We start from the raw sequence: 7,500 nt of genomic DNA, 5'->3' as shown, positions 1-7,500 counted from the left end.
TAACGGAGTTGCAACATTCAGAGGGAATCTTAAACCAATGGAAAACACAAGGTTAACGAGCCAGGAGAATGGCCAAGTGGGAAATAGATGTGTTATGAATGTTTGTGGAGTTATCACTTTGGACGTATTTGTGAATACAATGTGATTGGAAAGGTTGAGTTTTATGTGAGACGCAAGTTGAGTGTTCCAACCTGGAACTTGTATGTGTGGAACAACTTGTATGATTGTGTAGAGATAATGATTGGTCGTCATCGTAAATTGTGAAGACTTTGGAGGAGGTGAAATGTGCACACTAAATCCAGAGGAAAAACGATGACTGACTACACGTGCTGCTAATTTACAGTGCAGGGCGAATGTCATTGTGTGTTATATCATGGTGTTATGACTGATAAAATAATATTAAATATTTTTGTGAATTACTGTGGGGATTTGAGATTTTGCTTCGATCGAGGTTACAGGTTCGTTTTAAAGTCATTTTAAATTCTGTTTTCACTTTTCGTGGTCGCTAAGCATGCTTAATACTTGATTGTCGAAAATCTGTAGGAAAAAAACGGATATTTTATGGTGTTTTTGCGGGTCACGTGACGCCGCGGGTTTTAACAGGCACGACAAAAGCCCAAGAATTGTCTCGTCGAGGGACTGCGTATTGTTTGGGTCTGGGAGATTAATTTTAACATTTTAGAGGGTTTGAGGATGTGCTTTATAGGTTTCTGTAAAAATTCAGATGAAAAATGAACGTTTTAAGGTCTTGTAAAAATATTTGTAACGTGATCGCAGGCGATCACAGGTGAGATGATGAGACACAATGCTCGTGGGTGTGCGTGTTGACGTAATCGCGCATCGGCTGATCGCCATTTCAAGCTTGAGAGTACAATTAAATGTGACCTTTTCAGTGCGTTAATCTGCGTTTAACGGTAAATTGTTTGGTAATCCTTCCTTTCCCCTCGTCATATTGCAAATTCTCATCCAAACTTAAAATGAAACGAATCCGAAATATGCTTTTAATGAGGGAAATGTATCGTGTGTTTGATAGCAATGTGTGTCGGGAAGAATTATCCGTTCTGTGTGAGCCATGGTGGTGTGATACCGAGCTGTAGTTCTCGCCTGTGATAGCGCTTTTTTCCCCACTGGATGTGGACAGAACTTCCTGTTCCTTGTTGCTTGGTGTTTGTGGCGCGAGGGTCGCGAGCTACACTGTACGGGCCAACCCTCTCAAACTGAGTCTGTTTGGGGTGGGGTCCATTTGGGGAAGCAAGTGTTGAAGTTTTATTCTAAAGCCATAGGGATTTTGGATAAATTGTGAAATAACAGTTGTGAATGTGGGATATATTTGGAAAGTGAAGTCCACTTGGGAGGTGAGCTCTCACTGGCATTGTGAATCATTTGTTTTAATTTGAAAAGAAACTGGACTTGTATTTAAAGGGTCAGAGGAAGTGATAGATGGTTCATGTAAGTGTGCTGGTTATATTGCAGCATGTGTGCTGTTTTGGTGAGAGAGAAATGAACAAGATGGACAATGTCAGAGATTTAAAATGTTGATTGAGTTCTGGAGTGATGATAGAGATTGGTTAAACATTATTTATCCGAGTTATTTTACTTCCATTTACCATGAAAGAAATGGAGGCTCATCAAGTTAATCAAACAACGTTAGCATTTTGGTATTGTTTAAACTGTTTGGAGAAATTTTGCAACAATGTTATAAAAGTTCTTGTTTCCAAAATGGACACTCTGCAGCTAAAGTGTGATCTGCAGCTCGGCAACTCGATTGAAGCCATGCCGACAACAACGGAGTGGAACTCTCATCATGGGGGGTTTGCACATGCTAAGAGGCTGTGAAAGACTTCAAAAATAATCACTCTGTGACGATGATGATAGCCATGCTGCTCATGTTTAATTACTCCTGTGAATTAATGTAAAATGTGAATTACTCGGTTGATTAATTACTCCTGTGAACAACTTAGCTTTGAATTATTTGGGAATCTATTTTGTGAATTATGATAGCCGAGCACACAGGTGTGTTATGCACAATGTTTCGCGCACACCTCGACACGGTACACCAGTGTGTTTTGACCTGTAACGGCCGTGGTGGGGATAATCTTAGGGTCAATGGGACCAACAAGTGATACTCAAGATAATGTTTGCATGTGATATTAATCAGAAAAGTGATTTTCACACACCTTTTACTGGATTAGTTGTCAAATACATAAAAAATGGAGGTAGTGTATGGTAACTGTGTTAGTTATTTTCAGACTAAGCTCATAAAAATAGAAAAAATTGGGTAAAAATAACTCATTGGGAACGAACCATCATGTTTCTTTTTTTGTTGTAATTGATAAACTTTTTTGTTTTGAGATTACAAATTGAGAATCCTTTTACCCATGGACCTTGTTAATCTGTAAATTGAGGATAGGGAAAAGTTACTGAGAATTGAATCAAGATAATAATATCTTAAGTTAAGGTACTTACATAATATTGAAAAAGGGTCTCTGTGATAAAATTGATCGAAAGATTGGTCAACACTTCATATTAGAAATCAAGTTATGAGGGAAAACAGCATGGTATTTATGTAACCATAATGCAGAATGATGGAAAGAATGGCGAGACCAACAGCAATCATGAAATCAATTAAATGGAATTAGGAATTGTACCATGTATTGTAACTGTATTGCTCTCACTGATTAGGAGCTGGTACCTCACCTGACTGTAATTTAAATAAAATGCCTCTACAATGTGTGGAAAGACAAACAAAAGGATAAACGAGAATTATGCGGAGTACAGAAGACATGACCATGAAATAAATGTTAAATCGATCAGAATAAAATAATTATATTATTGAAAAGAGTGCAATGATGCAACAAGCCAATTTAAATATTACCTGTGTTATCTGTCTTCTGATTAATTCGACAAGTGCATGATTTTTTTTAAGTGGTACTTCTTGTACGTTTACTTAAGTAAGTTGGGGTATTTCCAACACTGACTTGACCATCTTTCATCAGCACAGAAGTGCCAAGTTAGCTGGGAAAATAAATAAATAAATAATGGCAGTTGCTCTGGAACTGCTTGTGAATGAAACTGTAGATTGTTAAGCAGATAATGATTGCAAATGTTAAAATGGTAACTGTGCAAAATGGAATCGCTTTGGATTTGGTACTTGAAAGAAGTTGCTAACTTTCATATTTTGTATAGATAATGGAATATTTTTGGTGAAAATAATTATTGATTGCAAATTGGAACCCTGACAAAGACTTGCTTTTACATGGAAATAGCAAATGAGATTAATGTTTTGAGTGTACGTACAAGTGAGATTTCTGAATCTTTCTTTTTTTTGTATACCTTGTCGAGGCTCGTGTGAGAGCTAACACACAACGCACAGCAAGGGGGGGGGGCATGAGACAAGAGGGGCGGGAATGGGAGGGACAAAACAGTGGGGAACAGACACATTAGGAGATCTGTGGAAGGGAGAGGGATGGGACGGGGAACACGGAGAATAGAAGATAGACATTACAGGGACTTTCAGGAAGGAAAGCAGGGAATTTGAAGGAAGTGGGCTTGGGTGGATTATCGGGGGTAGAAAAGATCGAGGATTTGGATGGAGAATGATAAGAGGTGGTGGTGAACAGCTGTTTTGAAAGCCTGGAGGGAAGAATGGGAAAGAATCGAGTGAGGGAGTTTATTCCAAAGGCGGGGAATAAGAGGTATGAAAGAGTGAAGGTGAGCAGTGATTCGTGATTTTGGTAGTTTTACCTGAAGGGGGTTGTTAACGGACCTTGAGCGCCCTTGGAAATGTGGTGGGGACAAATCGCAGAGAGAGCAGGGGGAGTAAGGCTGGAGAGGAGACAGTAGAAGACAGAAAGTCCACCAACTAACCAGCGGTTTTTGAGTGAGATGCCCAAAGACTCAGCCTCATTGCGGGAGATGCCGATGATCTGAAATGCCCTGGTTTCTACAGCGTGAAGCCGAGAAAGGTGGGAGGCAGAAGCACCAGTCCAGAGGCGAGAGTAGTACTCCATCAGGCTATGGACAAAAGCTTTGTAAGTGGTCAGGAGGGCCGAGGAAGGACTTTGCACGATGGAGGATTCCCAGTCAGCGACTGGCTTTGGAGGCGACGTTTGAAATGTGGCTTTGCCTAGGAAAGGTCATGGCAGATAGTGAGACCCAGAATCTTGAAAGAAAGGACTTCTTCCAGAGGATTGTTGAGAAAGTGGATGGGGGGGGGGGGTTCTAAACGGTCCTTTCGAAGACACATAGTGAGAGTGTAACATTTGTCCGGATTGAAAGACATGTTCCACGTGTTGGACCAGTTTGTGACTTTATCCAGATCTGCAGTGGGTGAAGAAGCTGCTGCTTGCATGTTTGAGGGATGACCAATGGTACGGCAGAGGGTGGAGTCATCAGCAAAGAGATATAGAGGATTTTCCAGAGAGTCGGAGAGATCATTGATGAAAACCACAAAAAAGGACAGAGCCCAGAATGCTACCTTGAGGAACTCCAGCCTGGACAGGAAGAGGGGATGAAAGAACTCCATTTAGGGCCACACGTTGACTGCAACAGGAGAGGAAGTCTGCGAGCCATGAGTGGAGATGGGCTTGGATACCATGGGAAGAGAGTTTGGTGAGTCGGGCAGGGTGCCAGACCGTGTCAAAAGCATGTGACGTGCAGGGATACAGCTCGGATTTCCTGTCTGGCATTGAGGACCTCCATCCATTGTTGGGAGAGCAGAAGCAGCATATCCAAGGTAGAGTGACCTGGTCTGAAACCAAATTGATGATCGAAAATCAAGCCATTGGAGAAGAGGAAGGATTTCATGTCTGCAGTGATGATGGATTCCATAACCTTGCTGATTGGGAGAAGGCTGATTGGTCTGTAGTTGCAGGGATCTGTTTTTGCAACTTTTTTATGCAGGACAGTGATGTTTTCAGATTTCCAAGCAGATGGCAGATGACCTTGAGCAAATGAGAGGGTGAATAGAACAGAGAGAGGGTGAGCAAGAGCAGAAGAGCAGGCTTTGAGGACATGTGGGCTGATGCCGTCTGGACCGGTTGCAGAATCTGAGTCGAGGTTTGACAGCAAGTTCTCCACCTTGTCAGGATAAAAGGACACAGAGTTCAGGGACAGGTGGGTGCGACTGGGTAAGGTGGGGAGAGAAAGTGATGGGTTTTGGACACAAGATTTAGCTGCAAACACCGAGTTTAGGCATTCAGCTTTTTCACGTGCTGTATCAGCAGTGCGGCCATTTGAGGTAAGGGAGGGGATGGAGGGGGAACATACACCAGAAACAGATTTTATTAGACGCCACCAGGATTTTGAGTAGGGATAGCGGTTTGAAAGTTCAGACTTGAGATGAGAAAGATGTTGTTTTCTGGCTCTCCTTAAGGTAGATACACACTTGTTCCGAGCTTTATGGAATAAACTGAGATTGCCCTCAGTTGGGTTTGCCTTCCATGAGGTAAAGGCAAGTTGTTTCAGGACAACTGCCTCGCCACAAGCTTCAGCAAACCAAGCGCGGGAGGAAGGGTAGGACAACTGAAGACGAGAGGGGATAAATGTGTTTAAGGGAGAGCAAGTTTCTTTGAAAGAATTCCCAGGATGAGTTGATGTTGGAGAAAGTAGTGATAGGAGACCAGTCTATAAGTTTGATGGCTGCTTGGAGACCCTGCCAGTCAGCTTGAGTGAAATGCCAGACTCTACGGCGGTGAGGTGGTTCTCTGATAATAGCCAGAGAGATGTCCACTTTGACAAGGATGTGGTCAGAAGAACCGATTGGAGCAGCGGAAGAACAGCAGATATTGTCAGGGAAATTTGTCAAAATCAGATGCAGAAGAGATGGATTACCATTGGTTGAGATCCCGGTCGGGAAGTTGACTGATTGAGTCAGTCCCAATGACTCGCAGAAAGCTTTTCATGAGGTGCCATGACAGGTAAGAGAGGTACCCACACCGAGCCAACTGGCATGATGACAATTGAAGTCACCACATATGAGGAAGAGAGAGTTTGGATGAGAAGATCGAAGTTGGTCCATGTTTTCGGATAGTGAGGTGGAGATGGAGTCATCATTGTGAGGTGGACGGTACAGTACACACAGACGAGGGGCGGGGGGGGGGAAAGGAGGGTTGTTGAAAGAGTATGGGGGATTGCAGAATAGCTTGGGGAGGGGGCCGAATGAGGAGGAGAAAAGGCTCTGTGGTGCTGGGGGAGAGGGGGGACAAGAGAGGGGGAAGAAGGCAGTTGAGGATTTGAGCAGGTGTTGTGAAGAGATGGAGGTGAGAGGGCAGTGGAAGGAGGCAGCTTTGTGGATGAGAGGGGGGAGGCAACTTTGAGAAGTATGAGTGAGGGAGATGAAAGGTGGGACAAAGGTGAGGGGGGAATTTTTGAGAGAGGTGAGAGGGAGGCTTGGAGGGAGAAGAGTGGGATGGTTGCTTTGAGAGTGAGAGTGAGGGGTGAGTTGGCACTGAAGTTGGAAAAAAAATGGTTGATGGAAAGCGAACATTCATAGCAAACTTTTTTTTTTTAAGTTTTAGGTCAGAGATGCGATTTAACACAATCCTTGATGGATGCAAAAAAGGCGAATTCAGAGAATGGAAAGAAGAAATGCTTTGGTGTCATTTTGGTGCGAAAAACATATAATGCAAGTTAAATGCTTCTATAAGAACCTCTGTTAGTCTTATTGAAATACGTGACCCCATGACGTTTATTGATTGGTGTTTAATTGATGCTTTGTTTGTTTCGGAGTGTTGAGAGCAGTTGAACTATGCAATGTACGATTTCGTCTGGTGGAACTTTGGAAGAACTTCAACCGAAAGATTGGACGATGGGGAGAACCCAGATTGTGGTGATTGGGCATTCGACACGTGATCATGAAACTACCCCCTTCCTGAGGAGATAAGATGAGCAGTGTGGGAAAAAAGAAAAGAAAAGAAAAGAAAAGGAAAAAAATCCACTGAGGAGAAGGTTGGGCAAGACCTCGCGTCGCCGTTTTGTGATGCCAGGCCGGCCAGCAAAGCGTGGAGGAATAACCGCGGAATTGCTGCTCTGCTAATACATCGTGACCTTGCTGTGGATGCTTCAATGCACAATGAAGGCCCTGAAGGTCCACACGTCGAGTCCTCTGCAACATGTGTTCAATGGTGCGGGTGGGGGCTCGTGCAGCCGTCGTGACTGCATCCAACATGCACAGCTGGTTTGGTGAATCAAACCTGTTGCAAAAACAGCTGCTCCAAGGGCCCAAACTCGGCTGGAACTCTGGGTCACCTCTCTGATCCGTTTCATCACCTTCAACCCATTGTCGAGCCCAAGCTCGTGCCTGCCAAGATCCACCTTCTCTTCAACTCAACAGAGTGCTTCAACTATGTTTCCCGTTGAGTGTGCTATTTAAATGGAATGCAAATGGTCGTTATATGAGCATTCGCTGCCATTGTTAAATTGAAACTGTGTAACGAATATCTTTCTCCTCCAGGAACAGGGTATGGTGATCTTGGGTGATATGATTATTTGGGGTTTCAT

The 7,500-nt window shown here is 43.4% G+C and overlaps 1 long non-coding RNA gene across 1 annotated transcript in view; it reads left to right on the top strand.

Annotated features, from left to right (window-relative positions):
• Positions 1-236: 236 nt before the first annotated feature.
• LOC147029368 (uncharacterized) overlaps positions 237-7,500 on the top strand; it is a 7,939-nt gene continuing 675 nt past the window's right edge. Inside the window, exons 1-2 of the long non-coding RNA XR_015055878.1 lie at positions 237-1,355; positions 6,730-7,500. The exon at positions 6,730-7,500 is cut by the window's right edge and continues 675 nt beyond it. This is a non-coding gene — a long non-coding RNA (uncharacterized LOC147029368). The remainder of the gene's footprint in view (positions 1,356-6,729) is intronic.

This window comes from Eptatretus burgeri, chromosome 3 (assembly GCF_056783735.1).
Source record: "Eptatretus burgeri isolate ZD-2024b chromosome 3, Ebu_testis_v1, whole genome shotgun sequence".
Classification (NCBI taxonomy): Eukaryota; Metazoa; Chordata; class Myxini; order Myxiniformes; family Myxinidae; genus Eptatretus; species Eptatretus burgeri.
Note: the sequence above shows the minus strand (reverse complement) of the source record. Positions and strands in the feature narration are given on the sequence as shown.